General features: G+C 36.7%; 1 protein-coding gene across 1 annotated transcript in view; it reads left to right on the top strand.

Moving 5' to 3' along the window:
- Nucleotides 1-22347, top strand: part of MCTP2 (multiple C2 and transmembrane domain containing 2) — a 646489-nt gene that overhangs the window by 68400 nt on the left and 555742 nt on the right.

Raw genomic sequence — 22347 nt, 5'->3', positions numbered from 1 at the left:
CTCTGCCTCAATTATATCAAGAATGCATCAGCCCCGTTGAGAGAAAATGGTCGGAGGCAGAAGAGCAGTGTGCAGACATTAAGTGGAATCTTTCCTGCACACGTAGAAACATCAAGGCCATGTCTCAGACTCGAGACTTCTACAAGGAGATCGCTGAAGACACCAGAAGACAATTGGAGGAAAATGCCATACACTATCAAAAGGGGATCCTCTTCCATGCAAAGAGAGCTCAGGAAAGCTGGATGGCTGCTGTGCTGACCCAGAGAAGCCTCAAGGAGCTAAAGAAAGAAAGTGATTACAACAGGCAAATGTTGGCCAAAGCACAGTCCAACTTCCAGCTTTTCCCAAGTGGCCCTTTTACTCCTGCTCCTCCACCAGCTGCCCACAGAGGCCCAGAAGTGTCAGAGAACCCCTGGATCATCAGCACCCCCAGGAAGGAGAAGAGCCAGGACTTGAGGGCCCAGGCAGCTGGGCCACACCACCAGAGCCCCCTGAGGATTTGACTGAGCTCACCGCAGGCCGGTCCTGAATTCCCACAACCACAGCATAACATCTGCATGTGTTTTCTGTCTTTAAAGTTATTTTGACTTATCTCTTTTTAGTTTAGGTATTATTTAGATAGATAGTTAGATAGTTATTTAATTGATAGTACAATTGCTTTTATTCAAGTAGATTTAGCATTATAGTTTTCAGATAGTATTTTTCCATTAAAGTTTCATTTCCTATAATTCTTACAGTTGCATTATTTTCACCAGACCCTCTAGAACTAGAAAATATTAAGTTAAAGATTTCAGTTAAAGATCTCCAGTTACTTTAACAATTATCAAAATTTGGCATGCATACAAACATTTAAAATAATCAACATTTTTTTAAGAACGTTTTTCTATGGCATGAACATTTTTGTGTGCTGTTTTCATACACATAAGCTTGTATGAGACATCTGCACAAGTCAATTAATATGTATCTGAACAAATTTTGACTTGAAAAACTGGGGAAAAGAAAACCCTAAAACAACAATTTCCTATTCCAACTTCATAAAATTTTGATTATCTTAGCAGAGTTTAGTTACAATTTTTTCTCCCTTTGTTAACATTTAAAACTTTTTTCCTTTTCTTTTAGTTATTGTTTGCTAAATGTTTCGACATTTCTCAATTTATGTAGCAAAAATAAAAGTTTTTCAGAGATGGCAAGCAAACAGACCTCCCCCATGCAGTTCACAAGGCACTTTCAGTCAGTTTGGCGGTCACAGAGAGTAATAGAACAGTAAAGAAAGCTGCCAATTTTTAAAACAATTTTAAAGAGAGAAAGAAATGATGTTCACACAATTTGTATAATATGCAAAATATACCTAGCTCGTATATACACAAAAGGAGAATTGCCCAATGTATCAGATAGATGCTTGCCCTCTTGTTTCTTGGAGCTGTGGAAGCAGAAAGCAAGGCAAAAAGCAGAGGGAGACTCCCAGATGCTAACAACAGGGGGAGCTGTTCCCACTCTTGGGCCTGCCTGGAGGGAGGAGGGGGAACGTGGTGCCATCAGGGCCCTAGGGAAGGCAGATTTAGTTCCAGGCCACCGCAATAATGCAAATGTCACCATAAAGCACATAATTCATTAATTAATATTTTTTATGGAAATCAAATAAAAAAGCCTTGTTTAAAAAATATTTTTTGTTATTATTTCATTTATTTATTTGAGGGAGAGAGTGAGAGTGAGAGAGAGCATGAGAGGGGAGAAGAACAGAGGGAGAGGCGGACTGCTCGTGGATCGGGGAGCCCCATGTGGGACTCGATCCCAGGACTCTGGGGTCATGACCCGAGCTGAAGGCCGTTGCTTTGCCAACGGAGTCCCCCAGGCACCCAAATTAAAAAATATTTTCTTGCTGAAAACTGCTAACCGTCATCTGTGCATTTAGCAAGCTGTAATCTTAGCTGGGAGGAGGGTCTCGTTTCACTATTGATGCACATTGATCAGGGTGGTGGTTGATAGAAAACTGTCACAATTTCTTCAAAGACGACGACTACCAAGGTTGCCGCATCAGCCTACCCTTCCTGTCACGAAGACTTCTGGTAGCGGGCAGGGCTGTGGAGGGACGTGAACAAATTGGAGCGCAGATGGTTGGGAATGTGAAACAGTGCAACTGCTGTGGAACATGGTGCGAAATTTCCTCCAAAAATTAAAAAATACTCTATGATCCAGTAATCCCACTTCTGTATTGCGGAAAACTGAAATCAGGATCTGAACGGGGTTTCTGCATTTCTAGGTTTATAGGGCACTATTCCCAGGAGCCCATGGATGGATGGATGGGCTGAGAGAATGTGGTGTGAATGAGTAAAGAAAATGTAATATTATTCTTTAAAAAGAAGGAAATTCTGTCACACGTTACATATGAATGAAACTTAAGGATATTGCGTTCCACAAAATAAGCCAGTCTCACATACACACACAGACACCAGATTTTCTGAGTCCCCTTATATGAGATCTCTAAAATGGTTGAAAATAATATAAAATAGGGACAGCTGGGTGGCTCAGTAGGTTAAAGCCTCTGCCTTCAGCTCAGGTCATGATCCCAGAGTCCTGGGATCGAGCCCCACTCTGGGCTTTCTGCTCGGCGGGGAGCCTGCTTCCTCCTCTCTGCCTACTTGTGATCTCTGTCTGTCAAATAAATGAATAAAATCTTAAAATAATAATAAAAATAAAATAAAAAATAAAGCAGTCAAATTTCTACAAACAGAAATTGGAACCATGGCTCCCAGGGCTGAGGGGTGGAAGGAACGGGGTTGTTCTTCCCTGTGCATAGAGTTTCAGATTTGCAAGATTAAAATTTCTAGCAACCCTTGCACAATTATGTGAATTTAGTTAGTAATACAAAACAGCAAACTCAAACTCGCATGAGAACAAATGTGTCCTTTCTATCCCCCCAGAATCAAATCAGAAGTTAGGGAGTTAGCCAATGAGGAGGAAGCTGGTGTCTTATTTTCCTATTATTCTATGATGTTTGGGTGCCCTGATTATATACCTCTGGAGAATATCCTAGATATAACCTCAAGATAGAGATTAATCCAAAGGCGCCTGGGTGGCTCAGACCTGAGGAATCCAGTTCTTACTTTGGGTTCAGGTGATGATCTCAGGGTCTGGTATTGAGCCCTGCATCTGAGCTTGTCCCTCGCACTCCTCCTCCCCCACGTACGCGCTCTCTTTCTCTCTCAAATAAATAAATAAATAAATAAATAAATAAATAAATAAATAAAATCTTTTTAAAAAGAGATGATTCTACCTAGAGAACATTTCTCAGGTAGTTCTTCCTATCTCAAATGAAGCTGGTGATTAAACCCAGTCATATCACTCCCCTCTTTTTTTTTTTTAACAGAGAAAGCAGCAAGCGGGAGGAACAAAGGAACAACAGGCAGAGAAAGAGGAAGAAACAGCCTTCCTAGTGAGCAAGGAGTCCTATGTGGGGCTCCATCCTAGGACCCTGGAATCATGACTTGAGCCTAAGACAGACACTTAACTGATTGAACCACCTAGGAGCCCCGTTCCTCCTGGAATCTCAAAACACTTCCCCATTTTGTAATCCAAACAGGTTTACCAGCAAAACAGGTTGTACCAGGCCATGCTGGGGGTCCTGAAGACTGTTAACGTTCAGTCATTACAAAATGAAATTAATATTTGAGCAAATATGCACCATTTATTGTGTTTATAGACTTATTTTTGGTTATTGCCTGTTTAATTTTCCCCTTAATCAGAATTGATTTTAAAAGCTGTTTGCATATACAAACCTCTTTTCTTTCACACTGCATTATACTCAGGGCAGAGGTATCCAGTGAAATTTGGTAAGTTCAAACATAAAGTAGAAATTTTCTTCATAATTAGGTTGAGGTTTTTTTTTTTTTATCAACGCTTGAGGAGATGCTTAGAATTTTAGGCCCTTAAGACTTGATACAGGGAATGTTAATACCCTGTCAGGAGCACTTTGTTTCATTTTGCTTTCTAATTTGTTGGCATTCACTGATTAAGCACATAATTAACAAGCTAGTATAACAGGAGAAGGCATTAGGGAGTGGTTTTTCTTGGGTCATTCAGGTCTTCAGTTATCATCAGCAATTGTATTAAGTGTTATCTATTTGCTTTGTAAAATGTAGTTGAGATATTTGAAAAGAGGAGTTTGAATCAGTCATTTCATTTAACCCTTCTTGTTAATATGGAAAATTGGAAGTTGTAGTAACTTGTTTCACTATATAAACTGTGATATTTGACATTCAACTATTATTGGAATGATAGTGTCTACACTGTTTTTATTTGTTTCAGATTACTTCTTTACAAGATGTATCCATGTGATTTTGTGATATTGTCTTGTGTAATTTCTGCTCTGGTAATTATCCTATAGAAACTTAAAACTTATTTTAAGAATAAGTTTGAGAAGTTGTCAGTGTTTATCATTTTTGTTCACAGCAAGCACTCACCTGTTGTCATGGTATCTCATGACATGAGTGGCTCGGTCACTCAGTGGTTTGCCATCTGCCTTTGGTTCAGGGCTCAGGTCATGTTCTCAGAGTCCTGGGATTGAGCTCCAGCAGAGTTGGGCTCCCTGCTCAGCAAGGAGTCTGCTTCGTCCTCTCCTTCTTCCTCTCCCCCTGCTCGTACTCGCTCTCTCTCTCACAAATAAATATATAAAACCTTAAAAAAAAAAAGTGAGCTGAACTGTGGTTGTGCATAACTGTTAAAAGCAAGCCCGGGTTAGACAACTTGACTGACTTTGCTATGTGACCTTGGTAGGTACCTTCTTAGTCTGTCAGTTTCCTTTTGAGGATAATAATGAGATTATTGTTGGCTTGCCTTTGTTGCTGTTCCTAACTGCATCTAAAGCAGTTAGGATATTGGTTAGCATATGATAAATACTGCTGTTGCAGTTGCTGTTATTGTCATCATCTCATTAAGTCTTTCTCAAATCTTAATCCCATATGATAGTACTTACTTCCTTGCTTTCTCTCTCTCTCTCTCACTCTCTTTTTTTTTTTTATTAAGGACTTCATATAACTGCTGTATATTACATATTCCTCATTCATTCTGTGATGTAGGCTTCCCCAACTAGAATGCAAGCTCCATGAGATCAGTCGTAGAGACGTAGAGATTTTTCACTAGAACAAGAAAGGTGTCTGGAGTATATTGGATACTCAGTAAATATTTTCTGAATGGACTATATTGAATTCTATTCCAAATACTAACTAGATATTGGGGATATAAAAATGCATGAAGTTCTTTCTCTAAAAAAAACATAAAGTATAGAATAGAAGAGGCTCATACTTAAACAAAACTCAGTATGATTTTACTCCCCCCCACCTCCCAGAAGTGATTGTGATGGTAAGAGTATTCCTGAGGTTGCTGTCACAGAAGGTGCCGTTAAACTGGGGAAGATTGTTTAAGAGATGGGGGCACACTGTTTTCTAGCAGAGGTGAAAATTTGAGCGGAATTACAGAGCTTGAAGTCCAGGTTAACAACAATGTAGGCTGATTAGAAATGGAGGGACTGGGTGACTCAGTTGGGTGTCTGACTGGATTTGGCTCAGGTCATGATCTCAGGGTTCTGCAGTTGGTTCCATGCTTGGTATGGAGCCTGCTTAGGAGTCTCTGTCTCCCTTTCCCTTTGCTAAACCCCTCTCCCCAACCTGCTTGCTTATATGAATGCAAGCCGCTCCCTCTCAAAAAAAAAAAAAAAAAAAAAAAAAAGGTAGAGTGTCTAGCTAGGAGGTTGGTGGGGATCACGGAATCAGATTTGGGAGTAATAGCAATTGGAGATGCAGGTTGTCTAGCCCTTGCCTGGACAGAAGCAATGAGATTTGGAGATTTAATATATGAAATTTAATGATAACTGGATGTAGTACTAACATTTTAGTTCAGGTTTTATTTTGAAGGTAAGAGTATGTTTCATTATAGAACATTATAAAAGAATTTGATTTTTTAAAATATTTCCTTTTAGAAATTGAGAACTATGTACAAAACACAAATTTCCAATAACAATTCATTATTTATTTATTTATTTATTTATTTATTTATTTATTTATTTTTAAAGATTGTGTTTATTTGTCAGAGAAAGAGTGAGAGAGTAGAGACCACAAGAGTGTGCATATCAGCTGGGGAAATAGCACACATAGGGAAAAGTAGGCTGGCTCCCTGCTGAGCAAGGAGCTGGATATGGGACTCAATCCTAGGATCCTAGAATCATGATCTGAGCCCAAGGCAGCGGCTTAACCCACTGAGCCACCCAGGCGCCCTAAAATTGGCTTTTTAAAGCAAGCTCTTTTTAACCTTGCCAAAAAAAGCTTATTTGTGTGTCTATATGTCTTAAAAGTACAGGCTTTTAATATTTAATTTATTAATACAAAAAGAATATTTGGCAATTTGTATTTTTTCCCCTCTAGAGAAGGGGTTGATTTGAAATGGAAATAAAATTATAGTATCACAGTAATTAATATTGCCGAATCAGATTCTAAAGACTGGTATTTCTTTTCATGGAGAATTTACCATTTTTATTTGATGTAGCAGATTTACTTGGGAGTTGGTAGAGTCATCCAGTCATGCATTTCTAAATTATTGGATGAACAACACCATAATTGGTCCTGGCCCATCTGGGTGAGCAAGGTGGGGACTGAGGGAAGGGGCTTTTACCATCTTTCCTTTATACCTAAAGGCCTTACTGTTATTCAAAGAACTGGATTATTCTTTATGTACTGATCCTTGGTTAGTATTCACCAGTGTTCCTTTTTTAAATATGAATTATTGACATCAGTTTTATGTTCACTTTGGCAATCTTATGTTCATTATTTTCATTTCATTATTACCTTTAAAAGACAGTGAAAGCTACAAGCATACATGTATTTGAATACAAACATATTTTACGGCAACGCAGATCACTGACCCTCTGACAATTTTCTTTTATAAATGAGAACATAATATAGTGAATACTTCCAATTATTTTAGCAAAGCGCACATTCAGTAGGCTGTGTGTACAAGGTAAATAGAAAGCATATCATTGGATCTAGAGTGTAGGAAAATGGGACCTAGGAAACCCAATTTGTGAATCTAGTGAGTTATCGAACATTACTGAACATCTAAATAATACTTAACTGAAAAAATAGGTTAGTGACATTATAAATTCCCCATTGGCTAGCATTATGTTTTTATTAGGCAAATACCACAAATGACTTAAATATTTATTTTCCTATTTTTCAGCAAGTATTTTTGGAGCTATCTGCCGGGCATAGTGTTGGAATGTATAATGTATAATGTATAATGTATAATGTATAATGACAAAACATATTTAGTTCAATTTTGGAGTTAAGAACACTTACCCATCTCATTTTTTTTTTTTCCTATAGCAATTGCATTTTGTGAAAAAGGAGCAAAGAATTTTCTGCGAGGATCATATGAAGTGCACTTTCTTGCTGATATATCATTTCTAGTAAGATATTTTTCATTATGTTATGAAGTAAATAAACACAATGGAAATGATTTCCTTTCTTAAAATCAGACGGTCTTTTTAGCTTGAATAGTAGTCTTTTTGGAGTTCATTTTGTGGCTTAATGTAGATTAATTAAGGGAATTTATACTGTCCATTTGAAGCGCATTCTGTTGTACTCTGACAGTTTTTCATATATTTAGCAATACCGCTGAGATAATCCTAACTTTTTCATTGTTCTCACTTCATCTTTCATATCATTTAGCCTTATTTAAAAAAAGAAAAAAAAACCTGAAGTAGTCCATATTTTCTGTGACAATAAATAGAAGAAAGTGTGGATTTGAGGACATGAGTTAGATATAAGCTGAGAAAGATGTTCAAATGAAAGATGAAGTGTACAAATATTTCCTGAAAATATCTTAGGAAGGGTCAAAGAAAAAAGTTAAGCAGAGTTAAGAGATTTTTTAAAAATGTCAGCTTAACATTTGTAACTTGAATTTGCCTCCTTAAATCATAGGTGCATATTTGCAAAGCTTCTGAGTAGGGTGTTTGACTTACAAATTTACAGTGGTCTAGGTTCATGGTTCCAGATTGTAAGATGTATAGTGCTCTTCGAACGTTTTCATGGGGGCGCCCCCGTGGCTCAGTGGGTTAAAGCCTCTGCCTTTGGCTCAGGTCATGATCTCAGGGTCCTGGGATCGAGCCCCACATGGGGCTCTCTGCTCAGCAGGGAGCCTGCTTCCCGCCCCCGCCTCCCCTGCTCTCTCTGCCTGCCTTTCTGCCTACTTGTGATCTCTATCAAATAAAAAAAAATGTTTTCGTGACTGAAACTTTATCTGAATTCCTCCTGTATTCAAAATGGAAAAGAAGTTAGTTACATTAATACCAGAGCATATTGAAATAATAAAATTTTGAAAAATGTTAGTAGGGGATAGCTTTTGATGTGTTTTAACATTAACATTTTCAATAGATATTAGACCTCATTGATGTGCCTGATGATTATCTCAGTAAGAAAAGGGAGTGGAACTTGACATTTTTTGTACTTGTTTTAAGAACAGTTTTATTTAATATAAAATGTAAAATTTAGGGGGTATTAAGTGGTATTCAAACCTTATGACTTATAAAATGAATCCTTTGTTAAAGTACTTTATTGTGATACCAGTTTCCTTTTAAAAATTTTTTACTTTTAAATTTTTATTTCATTTTTTTGAGAGAGAGAGGGATGGGGAGTGGTAGAGAGGAGGGAGGGAGGGGAGGGGGAAGGCCAGAGGTAGAGGGAGAGAGAGAATCTTAAGTAGGTTCCATGCCCAGTGCAGAGCCCAATGTGGGGCACTATCTCACAACCTTGAGATCATGATCGGAGCTGAATAAGAGTCAGACACTTAACAGAATGAGCCAGTCAGGCACCCCATGATACCAGTTTCTTATGTTTCTATATTTTTCTTTTAAAACTTTGACAGAGGAAGCGTCCATTTTATGATATCTTTCAGTTTGGGGAAGTAGGAGAAGAGGCATAATTTTTTCAATTGAAGCCAAGTATCCTACAGGCTAGAACTTGTATACACACAGGCAGGATGGGAAAAATAGAGTCAAATTCCTATTTTTATTTTTTAATTTTCTAAATATTTTATTTATTTATTTGACAGGCAGAGATCACAAGTAGGCAGAGAGGCAAACAAAGAGGGGGGAAGCGGGCTCCCCACTGAGCAGAAAGCCTGATGCAGGGCTCTATCCCAAGACCCCATCATGACCTGGGCCAAAGGCAGAGGCTTTAACCCACTGAATTTAAGAAGATAAATGTGTGTAAGGTGCAATACAAGGTTTCTAAGATAAATTGGTGATTTCTAAGATAAACTGGAAATTACAGGATTCTGTTGTTTTCCAAGCACCTGGATTGAAGTTTGCTAAAGAAAAATGTATAGATTAAAATGGGTCCTGGAACAGTATTCACTCAGCAGTTCCCCTTCTTTTTGTTGATGAATATTTAAAGAAAAGGGAAGAATTCAGAGTATCTACTAAGCTTAAGCAAAAGAATTTAAACTATGTAGAAACTACGTATGTAATATATGTATTATATACTCTTATGTTTTAGTTTGCTTTTTTTTTTTATGGTATAACCGTAGATACCAATTGGACATTTAATTTTTGAAAATTAATTATAAGAGAATATTTTCCGTTGAAGTTTTTCTCCTGATTTCTAGTGTATGTACAAAAAAAGGTATTAATATGTTTCAAAGAAAGTAAATATGTGAAATAGCATGAATGCAGTAAATACTCATTTTTTTATGATCATAAATACTAATATCATGCTTGGAAATACATTTGTTAGTAGTAATAATGATTCACTCTCCCGCAAATATTTACAATTGTGTAGCATTTTGTTCTAGCCCCATGTGGTACATATAATATGTATAATTTCAATTTTTCTCATAAAAAGTTAGTTTTAGAAATTGTGAGATACTGAAGGTTATGCAGCTCAAACAGTGAAATGTTTGTGGCTAGGATCCACCTTTCTTACTCAAATAGTAATGGATCTTCTCAGTCAGATAGTGCTTTGAAATTCTAAGCAAGTTGTGAAGAAGGAGTAATTGGAAATGGCGCAAAATGCTAAAGCAGAAGGAAGATTTCAGCGGTGTTTAAAGTTCATGATTTTTGGTCTTCAGGATTTGTCTTTCTTCTTTAATTTAAAGGCAGCCATTGTGGTGTTGTTTATAGGAACTTTCTTCCTTTTCTACTACTTCAAAGTAGAATGCATTTTTTCAAGGGAAGCTGAAAGATTTCTTTTTGGAAAATATTTAAAAAATTCTTTTTCTTTAGAGGTGCCTGGGTGGCTCAGTTGGTTAAGTATCTGCCTTCAACTCGGGTCTTGATCCCAGAGTCCCTGGCTCAAGCCCCACATCGGGCTCCCTGCTCAGTGGGGAGTCTCTCCCTCTCTCTGTCCAGACTCAGACTCACCCTCTCTTGCTCTCTTTCTTTCAAATAAGTCGATAAAATCTTAAAAGTCTTTTTATTCTTTACTGTTGACCACATTGTTTAAAAACCTCATGTCTAGATGATAGTTCTGGGGTATTCATTTGCAACAGTAATATATATTGTGTTCCTTAGGACTTTGGTGCTGATTTCATTTTATGTTATCCCAAATGAGCACAGTGTTTCCCACAACATTAATAATTATATGCTCAAGATTGCCAAAGGCATATTTTTAGCTCTAATCTCTGAGTCTTGTGCCTAGGTTCCTGTTTGACATTTTCAATTGTATGATCCATGACCATCTCAGGTTTAATATGTCCCAAATTGAATTAAGTCCCCTCCTCCTCCTCCTCCTCCTACTCTTCCTCCTTCTTCTTCTCCTTCTTTCCTTCCTTCCTTCCTTCCTTCCTCCTTCTTCCTTCTTCTTTCCTCTAACAATTTATTTATTTGAGAGAGAATGTGCCTGCCAACACAAGCTGGGTCAGGAACAGAGGGAGAGAATCTTCACGTGGACTCCCTGCTGAGCACGGAGCTCAACAGAGGCTCAATCCTAGGACCCTGAGATCCAGACCTGAGCTGAAATCAAGAGCCAGTGCTTAACTAACTGAACCACCCAGGTGTCCTCTAAGTTCCCTTCTTTTAAAGCAGTAATGAATCATTCAAGATTTTCTCTTGTTAAGTACTTGTTTATTTGTTTAAAAAGCTCAGTTGTTGATTGTACACAGTTACTTCTACTACAAAGGTACTTTTTACTAAAAAGTTAGTACTTTTTACTAAAAGTTTTTGAAAAACATTAAGAATTGATTTACCAGGATCATCAGAATGAGATGTTCTGATGAACTCAGAGATTGATGTTTATTTAATAAGAGCTAACCTTAGAAAGTAAAGTTCACCATGTGTTTAAAGTTCATGCTCTTAAAATATTTAGTTACTTAAGCAACAGAGTTCTTTAAAACAGTAAACAAAATTGATTTGAAAAGACTGAAATTCTGTGATCAGTATTAGTATGATTTTGAGTGTTAGACGATGTTATTTCTCTTTCCCTTTTTTTTTTTTTTTAAATTAAGTGAACTGTACCCCCCTTCGTGGGGATTGAACTCATAACCTGAGATCTAGAGTCACAAGCTCTACTGACTGAACCACAGGTGCCCTGGTATTTCTTAAATTAAGACAGCAGAACCCATATTGGAAGTCTTTCTAAAAATGTGGTTTCTGATTTTATGAAAATGACCCACTAAAAAGAATTTCAGTTAACTGAGAGTTCAGTTTAAACTGATTTTTGACTTTAATGTTGCCTGAACACAGATATAGGCCTTGGAGTTAGTGAGATTCCTTCCCCTCCCCCGAAGAATAAGATATATTACTTTGCGGGGAAAATGCCATCTGTGTTTGCTAAAGATGACTATTAGTCTCAAAGGTTAGTTTTAAATGTTTCCATTTCTTACAATTCCTTTAGTTTTATCATATAGAATTAGCACTCCGTTGACCGAATATGTTAGTGGTTAGCTTCATTTAATAAAATCATAATCCTGCAGTTGTTTTAAAGGTGTGTACATACTTTTGTTTAGCATTTATATTTTTTGAAAGTGTTGTAGAATGTATATAACACAGTATTTATCATTTTAATCATTTTTAAATGTATAGTATGGTGGTATTAAGCAAACTTCTATCGCTGTGCAATAATCACCACCATCTCCAGAACTTTTTCATCATCCCATTTTAAAACTGTGCACTCATTAAGCAATAATTTTCCATTTGTCCCTCTCTGTCATCGCTGGGAACTATTTTACTTTCTCTATGAATTTTGACTACTCTTTGTACCTTATATAAATGGAATTATCTAATAGGTGTCTTTTTTGACCTCTTTCTCTTATCATATATTTTTAAGGTTTATTCGTGTTATAACAAATGTTAGGATTTTTTTTTTTTTTTTATAACCGTTTTATCAGTGAAGGTATCTCTTTTTTTTTAAGGTTTTATTTGTTGATTGATGGGGCGCCTGGGTGGCTCAGTGGGTTAAGCCTCTGCTTTCGGTGCGGGTCATGATCCCAGGGTCCTGGGATCGAGCCCCACATCGGGCTCTCTGCTGGACAGGAAGCCTGCTTCCTCCTCTCTGCCTGCCTCTCTGCCTACTTGTGATCTCTCTGTGTCAAATAAATAAATAAAATCTTTAAAAAAAAAGATTTTATTTGTTGATTGAGAAGAGCACATGTGTGCATGCACTCATGAGTGGTGCAGGGGTCAGAGGGAGGGGGAAGCAGGCTGTCCACTGAGCAGGAGGCCTGACAGGACACTGAGATCACACCCTGAGCTGAAGGGAGATGCTTAACTGGCAGAGTTACTCAGGTACCCTAAGTGATAGGATTTTCTGTAAAGCTGAAAAATACTCCATTGTATGTAGATAACACGTTTTGTTTTTCTGTTCATCTGCCAATGACATTGGGATTTTTCTACCTTTTAAGTGTGGATAACGCTCCTATGAACATAGATGTACAAAAATATTATTCAAGTCCCTGCTTACGGTTCTCTTGTATATAGACCTAGAAGTGGAATTTTTGGATCAAATGATTATTTGCTGTTTAATCTTTTGAGTAACCAGCATAAAGTACCATTCACAGTACCATTCACAGCAACAGTACCATTTTACATTCCCCCAAGCAACGCACAAGGTTTCACATTTACCCCCATTCACAATATGACTTTTTTTTTTTGGTTTTCGTTGGTTTTAATGATAGTTGTCCAAATTGTGTGAAGTGGTATGTCATTGTGGTTTTGATTTGCATTTGCCTAATGATTAGTGATGTTGAGTATCATTTCACGTGCTTATTGACCATTTGTATATCATCTTTGGAGAAATGTCTATTCAAGTCCTCTGCCTATTTTTGGTTTTGAGTTTTAGGGATTCTTTATATATTGTGGATATTAATCTCAGATAATATGACATAGAATTATTTTCTTCTATTTGGTGGGTTGCTCATTTACTCTGTTGATAGTGTCCATGGACACTTTTTGACATTTGGCCATGTATTCCTGGATTTGTCTGTGCTCTTTCTTCTGTTCCATTGATCTATGTGTCTGTCTTTATGCCAATGCCATATTGTATTGATTACTATAGTTTTATAGAAAATTTCAACATTAGGGAGTGTGTGTGCTCCAAATTTGTTCTTTTTCAAAATTGTTTTGGATATTTGGAGACCTTTGAGATTCAATATTAATTTAGGGTGGCTTTTCAAAATTTGGGATCTTGATAGGGATTGCATTGAATTTGTGGTTCACTTTGGGTAATATCTGTATGTTAACAACAATAAGTCTTACAGTCTGTGAACATAGGGTGTCTTTTTATTTATTCTGTATTCTTTAGTTTCTTTTATCAGTGTTGTTGAGTTTTCAGTGTGCAAGTTTTTCACATTGACTAAGGTAATTCCTGAATATTTAAAAAAAAATTGATGCTATTGTAGAGGCACCTAAGGTGGCTCAAGTCAGTTAAGCCAAATTTTGGCTTTGGCTCTTGCATCCTGATTTTGGCTCAGATTATGATCCTGAGATTGAGCCCCACATTGGGCTCTGTGCTGTGCGGGGAGCATGCTTGAGGATTCTCTTCCTTTCCCTCTGTTTCTCCCCACTCTTGCACGTACACACGCTCTCTAAAATATTAAAAAAATTTTTTTTGATGCTATGGCAAATGGAATTATTTTCTTCTTTCAAACTGTTTATTGTTAGTGTAGAAATGCAACTGATTTTATTGTGTTCATTTGTATCCTACTACTTTGATGAACTTATTAGTTCAACAGGTTTTTGTGGAATCTTTTTAGTGGATTCTATGTATAAGATCACATCATCTGCAAACAGAGGTACTTATACTTTTTCCTTTCCAGTTTGGATACCTTTTATTCATTTTTCTTGCTTAATTGCTTTGACTAGAACTTCCCCTGTTGAATTTATGGGGCAAAATCAGTCATTCCTGTCTTATTCCTGATCTTAGAGGAAAAGCTTTTAGTCTTTCACCACTTGAACGTGGTGTGAGCTGTGGGGTTTTCCTATATGATTTTTATTTTGTTGAGGTAGTTTCCTTCTATTTCTAGTTGATTTTGTTTATCATAAAAGAATATTGTACTTTGTCACATGCTGCTTTTGCATCAATTTAGAGGGTCATGTGTTTTTTTCCTTCATTCTCTTACTGTGGTTTATCACATTGATTAATTTTATTAGTGTGTTAAATCATCCTTACATTTCCAGGAATAAGTCCCACTTTGTCATGGTGTACAGTCCTTTCAACATGCAAAACACACAACAGGCAAAATCACACCATCTCAATTACTATTCATTTTATAATAAGTCTATTAAATAACTGTATGAGTCTTTTCTTCAAGGTAGTTTTGACTATTCTTTATATTCGCAAATGGATTTTAAAATAATCTTGTTAGTTTCTGCATGTAATAAAAGGAAATCTGGTATTTTGATTAGGATGGCATTGAATCTCTAGATTAATTTGGGGGAGAATTGACATCTTTATGAAATTGAAACATCTCAGAATCTGCAAAGATGGATTTTTCTTTTAGTATATTTTAAATTTCAGGATCAAGGCATTTTTGTTTTCTGTGTTTTGTTTTGGATAACTGAGATAATAGCATCTTTCATTTAATGTTTTGCCCGTGGGAGTGCTTGCTTCAGTATAGAAGAAAATTTTGACTTTGAAGGAAAGAAAGGAGGAATTGCTGTAGCCAAGACCTAAATTGGAAAGAAGGCATGTATAGTCGGACAGATGCTGATGGATTGATAGATATGATGGCAGGAACTTGAGGAGATTCTCTTCTGATTACTGTTTTTTCCATAAGTAGAATAGGTAGCAAAGTCATCGACTGAAAGTGAGGATGAGTGATGAGTGTTAGAGTGTTAGAATAGGGCATCAAATAATCAAGCACATAACTGGGAAATGGAAAATTACTGAACTTAAGGAAAGATTAATTAGCCTGGTGAGTATGGTTGTTTATTCTCAGCCTATTCAGCTACATGGAAGTAAGCAGGTAGTCAAGAGCGGGTTCTTTCCCAGGAAATGACTGGAGGGAGGAGAGAAGAGGGAGAGCAAGAGCCGAGGGAGTGAGGGTGCATGAGAATTTAATTAGATAAAGAGACATAAACTGGCTGAGGAACAGTGAAAAGGTGGTAGGTATAATTAAATTATAGCACCTAATGGGATCTAAAGAGTGTTAAAATTATGTTACTACAGCATTTGAGCCAGAAATATGGGAAGTAGTAGTTAAAAAGAGTTATACTTATGAGTTTAGTTTGATATAATTTGCTTTCAGATTTTTGTTGGTAAATGCAGCACATGTTATAAAAAACAAGTTCATATTTTTTAATCCAAAACCTTTGGGGACAGATATTTGTTTTATTTTCAGCCCCTCTATTATTTTTTCCAGGAACTTGCCAGTTTTATTATTCCCTCCAAAGAACTAACTTTTAGTTTTGTTGATCTCTGTTGTATATTTTTTATTTCATTATGGTATGCTCTTTTATTTCTTCATCTCTAGTGTCTTGGGTTTAATTTGTTCTTTTTATAACACTTTCAGATGGTTGCTTAGAACATTGGTTTTTGGCCTTTCCTCCATATATGTGTTCTAAAGCTATAAATTTCCCTCTTAAGCATGGTGTTACCTGCATCCCATAACTTTTGATGTTATGTGAATTGTATAGTGTTCAATTCTTTTCTGATTGTGGCTGTGATTTCTTCTTTGACCCATGAGTTGATTAGAAGTTTATTGCTTAATTTCACTCTATAAGCATTTCTAATCATATTGTTGTTACTTCATAGCTTAATTCATTGGAGGTCAGAGAAACATGTCTGTCCTTTGGAATTTGTTAGCAGTTTATGATCCAGCATGTGGTCACTTTTGGCAAATGTTTTTATTCACTTACAAGGAATGTGTCTTCTGCTCTTGTTAGGCATACTGTACTGTATGTCAGGCTGGTAATTGTAAAATTCAAATCTTTTTGTTTCTTCTAATCTATTCCTTGTTTTGGTGTGCTTGTTCCATTAGTTTCTGAGAAAGCTTTGTTAAAATCAACTTGCTAGATTTGTCGTCTTACTTACTAGTTCCCTTGGTACTGACTGAAGTTTATTTGGAGAAAGTATGTTTTTGGGGTGCCTTGGTGGCTCAGTCGTTAAGTGTCTGACTCTTGATTTTTGCTCAGGTCATGATGTCAGGGTGGTGAGATTGAGCCCGACATCAGGCTCTGTGCTCAGCAGGGTCTGGTTGAGATTCCTTCTGCCTCTGCCTTCTCCCAACCCTGCTTTCTCTCTCAAATAAATTTTGAAAACAAAAGTGTTTTTCCATCTGCACAGTTCAGTACAATATTTTAACAAACTGATATGTGGGCAAAGTCACAAATTAAATTTCAAATCAATTTGTAGAACATTAGAATCACAGGTAGACATTTTTGAGTCATGTTCTGTCAACAGAGGGAATGTGCATCTCTGTTGCTACTGGCAAAAAGAAAGAGGTTTCCATATTATAAGCCTTTGAGCTGTTATCTGCTGTATGTGTATGTCTTGCATAAATTTCTAATTGCTGTTGTATTTGTCCCTTAATTTTGCTTAGCTTTGTAGAAAGCACAAAAAGTGTTTAACACAGAAAGTGTTAAATCATGGAAAAGGAAATAAAGCCAGTGAGAAAGCTATAGCATCTGAAGTCATGTAGTATTTTACATCCTAACCATGGTAATTTTCTATTATAAATGGACATTTTCTGTATTTCAGTTAAGTATTAAAAGAGAAACGATTGGGGATTATGAGTTTATATGTAATATAATTTTTCCTATTTAAAAACATGGAAAATAAAGTCCTAGTTAGGATTTTGTACAGGATATCTGATTTTAAGGAACAGATTCCTGACTTTAAGTGTTACTAGGTATATTCAGATTTAGAATTGCTAGCTCTTTCCAGTGAATTGAGCTTTTACTGTGTCCTGGAATTGAGTCCTACATCGGGCTCCCTGCTTCGTGGGAAGCATGCTTCTCTCTCTCCCACTCCCCCTGCTTGTGTTCCTCTCTCACCGTGTCTCTCTCCCTCTGTCAAATAAATAAATAAAATCTTCAAAAAAAATAAAAAAATGTACTGTGATAAAGTATAGCTACAGATCTTTATTTTTGATTTGTGTTCTACACAGTGTGTTCTCCATGCTTTTACTTCCATTCTATCTCATATTTAAGATGTACTTTTGTAGTCATCAGATCTTTTTTTAATACAATTCAGGTATTAATTCATTTTCCCCTTCCATTAGCTTGTTAGCTTTCTGTACTTTTACTGCTCTTACATGCATCTTTGACTCAAGTCCAAAAAGTAAAAAAGTACTCTTTTTATTTCCCATTAAATGAAAGGGTTTTAGAACACCTTAACTTTATTTACTCCTGTACTGTACTGTTGTTGTGCATTATTAATATTTTAAATTCTACAGTGTATTATTATCTTCTTTAGTCTATTTACTCAGAGTTACATATTTACCCTCTTCCTTATTCTTATTTGTTTGTTTATGTACGTACTTTTTGGTGCAATATCCAAGCTGTGTCTGGTATCCTTTTTTCTTTCATTCTTCTTTTTTTATTTAAAATTTTTTATTTTTTTTATAAACATATCATATATTTTTATCCCCAGGGGTACAGGTCTGTGAATCGCCAGGTTTACACACTTCACAGCACTCATCAAAGCACATACCCTCCCCAATGTCTATAACCTCACCTTCCTTCTCCCACTCCCCCTCTCCCTAGCAACCCTCAGTTTGTTTTGTGAGATTAAGAATCACTTATGGTTTGTCTCCCTCCCAGTCCCATCTTGTTTCATTTTTTTCTTCTCCGACCCCCTTAACCCCCCATGTTGCATCTCCACTTCCTCATATCAGGGAGACCGTATGATAGTTGTCTTTCTCCGCTTGACTTATTTTGCTAAGCATGATACCCTCTAGTTCCATCCACGTCGTTGCAAGTGGCAAGATTTCATTTCTTTTGATGGCTGCATAGTATTCCATTGTGTATATATACCACATCTTCTTTATCCATTCATCTATTGATGGACATTTAGGTTCTTTCCATAGTTTGGCTATTATAGACATTGCTGCTATAAACATTCGGGTGCACGTGCCCCTTTGGATCACTAGGTTTGTATCTTTAGGGTAAATACCCAGTAGAGCTATTGCTGGGTCATAGGGTAGTTCTATTTTCAACATTTTGAGGAACCCCCATGTTGTTTTCCAGAGTGGTTGCACCAGCTTGCATTCCGACCAACAGTGTAGGAGGGTTTCCCCTTTCTCCGCATCCTCTCCAGCATCTGTCATTTCCTGACTTGTTAATATTAGCCATCCTGACTGGTGTGAGGTGATATCTCATTGTGGTTTTGATTTGTATTTCCCTGATGCCGAGTGATATGGAGCACTTTTTCATGTGTCTGTTGGCCATCTGGATGTCTTCTTTGCAGAAATGTTCCATGCTCCTGGATTGGAAGAATAAATATTGTGAAAATGTCTATTCTACCTAAAGCAATCTACACATTTAATGCAATTCCTATCAAAGTACCATCCATCTTTTTCAAAGAAATGGAACAAAGAATCCTATAATTTACATGGAACAAGAAAAGACCTCCAATACACAAAGGAATATTGAAAAAGAAAGCTAGAGTTGGTGGCATCACAATTCCGGACTTCAAACTCTATTACAACGCTGTCATCATCAAGACAGCATGGTACTGGCACAAAAACACACACATAGATCAATGGAATAGAATAGAAAGCCCAGAAATAGACCCTCAACTCTATGGTCAACTATTCTTTGACAGAGCAGGAAAGAATGTCCAATGGAAAAAAGACAGCCTCTTCAATAAATGGTGTTGGGAAAATTGGACAGCCACATGCATAAAAATGAAATTGGACCATTTCCTTACACCACACACGAAAATAGACTCCAAATAGACGAAGGACCTCAATGTGAGAAAGGAATCCATCAAAATCCTTGAGGAGAACACAGGCAGCAACCTCTTGGACCTCAGCCGCAGCAACATCTTTCATTGCCATAGGCAAGGGAAGCAAGGGCAAAAATGAACTATTGGGATTTTTGTCAAGATCCAAAGCTTTTATACAGCAAAGGAAACAGTTAACAAAACCAAAAGACAACTGACAGAATGGGAGAAGATATTTGCAAATGACATATCAGATAAAGGGCTAGTGTCCAAAATCTATAAAGAACTTAGCAAACTCAACACCCTAAGAACAAATAATCCAATCAAGAAATGGGCAGAAGACATGAACCGACATTTCTGCAAAGAAAACATCCTTTTTTCTTTCTACTTGAAGAAGTCCCTTCATTGTTTTTGGTGTTAAATTCTTTGTTTCTATTTGATTACAGATGTCTGTGTTTTGCCCCCCCCCCACCCCCTTCAGGAGTATTACTTGCCAGATAGACTATTCTAGTTTGGCATTTCTCCCACTCTTGGCACTTTGAGAATATCATTCCATGTCTTCTGACTTCCATTACTACTGTGAAAAAGTCCACTGTAAATCTTTCCTTTTTTGACTACTTTTAAGATCTCTCTGTCTGTGGCTGTGTCTCTTTGCGTGAGTCTCTCTCTTTCCCTCCATCCACCCTTTTTACTTTGATATGTTTTTTGTTGTGGTTTTCTTTGGATTTGTTTTGCTTGGGAGTTTGTAGATCTGGGTTCTGTGGCATGATGTCACTGGTAAGTTTTTAAAAAGTTTTCAACTATATGTCTTTAAACATTTCTCTCTTTTCTTTCAAGGACTGCAGTTACATGTATTTTGGATCCATGTGTCATAAGTTTTTCACACTCTTTTCTGTATTTCCCAATTTATGTCTTTTTGGGCATCAGTATGAGTATTTTCCTCTTTCTTAGCTTCTGGATCATTGATTGTTCAGCTGTATTCTAACCTATTATGATTTATTTTTTTATTTTCTGTTTTCAGAATTGTATTTTTCAGTTGTTTTCCATACTTTTAGCATTATCTGCTAATAGTCGTTATTAATTCTTTGAACACATTCACATATTTTAAAGTTCTTTTCTGATAACACCATTACTTGGATCTACTATAGGTCTGATTTCTTGCCATTTTAAAATCTTAGTTTTCAAGTCAGGTCTTGACTGGTTATTTTTCATTTTTAGACATTTTATATAATAATGATAAGATCATTTAAATTTCTAGATGATATTAACTTTTGCTGGTAAGATATACTTTTGCTAAAATCTTTACAGGAGTTTTTATTGGCCTGCAGCTAGGCTAATGACACTAGGTAGCCCAGATTCCTTAACCTAATCAGGGATTGAGATGATATGAAGCTATACTTTCCTCCTTGTTGGTCTGGTCTATTTCTAATTTACGTATATACCTAGGGTATAGGCTTTTGGATTCCCTCCCTACTCCCGGTGTGTTTACTGGGGCTGGGCTATTCCTTGGCAGACCTTGCATCTATTTTTGTGTCCTACTGAAGATCTGTTGAAAGCTCTGTTTAGCTTCTCAGCCTCTCAGCCAACGTTGTTGGGTCTAAAAATAAACACACACACACACACACACACACACTCTTATTTATTTGAGAAAAAGTGAGAGAGAGAGCAAGAGTGGAGAGGAAGAGGGAGAAGCAGACTCCCTGCTGAGCAGGGAACCTGACATGGGGCTCAGGCAATATTTTAAGAATCTACTAATGACTAGGGGGAGAATTAATCTGAAGTGCGTTCTCATCCGTTTCTTCCAGATCTCAGCCCTTCAATTCTGTCTTGGAAGTTCTCCAGTGGTTTTGAACAGATTACTTTTCTTGTTGTTTTCTCATTATTAGAAGGTTGGTTTGGGGCTCCTGGGTGACTTAGTCAGTTAAGCATCTGACTTACTTTTGGCTCAGGTTGTGATCTCATTGTTTGTGGGATTGAGCACTCTGTCAGGCTTCGCGCTCAGGTCGGAGTCTCCTTGAAGATTTTCTACCTCTGTCCCCTCACCCCCCACCATTTGTGCTTGCTTATGTTCTCTCACCCTCCGTCTGAAATAAATAAATCTTAAGAGAGAAGGTTGAAGTAACCTATTCAACTATTGTCAAAAGCAAAATGCTTAGATATGGTCTAATAGAATTCAGAATTTTTCAGATTCTAAAAGAGAGTGCAGTACATACACCTTAGAGGCATTAGAGGCATTAGAATTGAAATGCACGAACATTTATCTTGTCTACTACAGTTCAAATTTTTATAATGGGAATTGAATGCAGTGTGATCTGTAAAGGAACATGATTTGAATAAACTGACTTTTATTGGTTTATATTGCAGTCTCATGAGGAAGCAAAAACATTCTACAGCACAGTTGTTTGTTTGGTTCCCACCAGTTGACTAGCCATCCTTCAGTTTTTCTAATGTTTCCTGCTTCCGTGCACATGGTATTCTCTCTGCTTAGAATGTATACCTTCATACTCAGGTTTGAGGCACATTCCAAAGGAAGCCTTACCTAACTTGTGAATTTAGGTCAAATAAACTAACATCCTAATTTTAATTTCTGGACTCATTTATATGGTAGTTTGATTAATGTCTGTTTTCCCCTCTAAACTATGAACTCAGTGAGATCAGAAATCATGCCTTTTTTCTTTTTAAATATTTTACTCTATGTGCCTACTTCAGTGTTTGGAAGTAGAATACTTTTGCAAGTTGGTGATCAGTTAATAGGTTATCAATTGTTAATAGATGTTCAGTTAATGTTTGTATGAATGAAGAAATGAAAGAATACAAGGGAAGATACGTAAGACATGCCATGCTTATAGTTATGATGGTAGTGTTAAGAAATGAAAAATTCACTGCTTTTGAGCAAAAGCCAGATTTAATCAAACATGGATTTGCACAGTACTTTTAAAGTTTTATGGCTGTATATGCACAATATTAGAAATACTTGAAT

This window comes from Mustela nivalis (assembly GCF_964662115.1).
Source record: "Mustela nivalis genome assembly, chromosome: 6".
NCBI classification, from domain to species: Eukaryota; Metazoa; Chordata; class Mammalia; order Carnivora; family Mustelidae; genus Mustela; species Mustela nivalis.
This window is presented reverse-complemented; position numbering and strand designations above follow the sequence as displayed.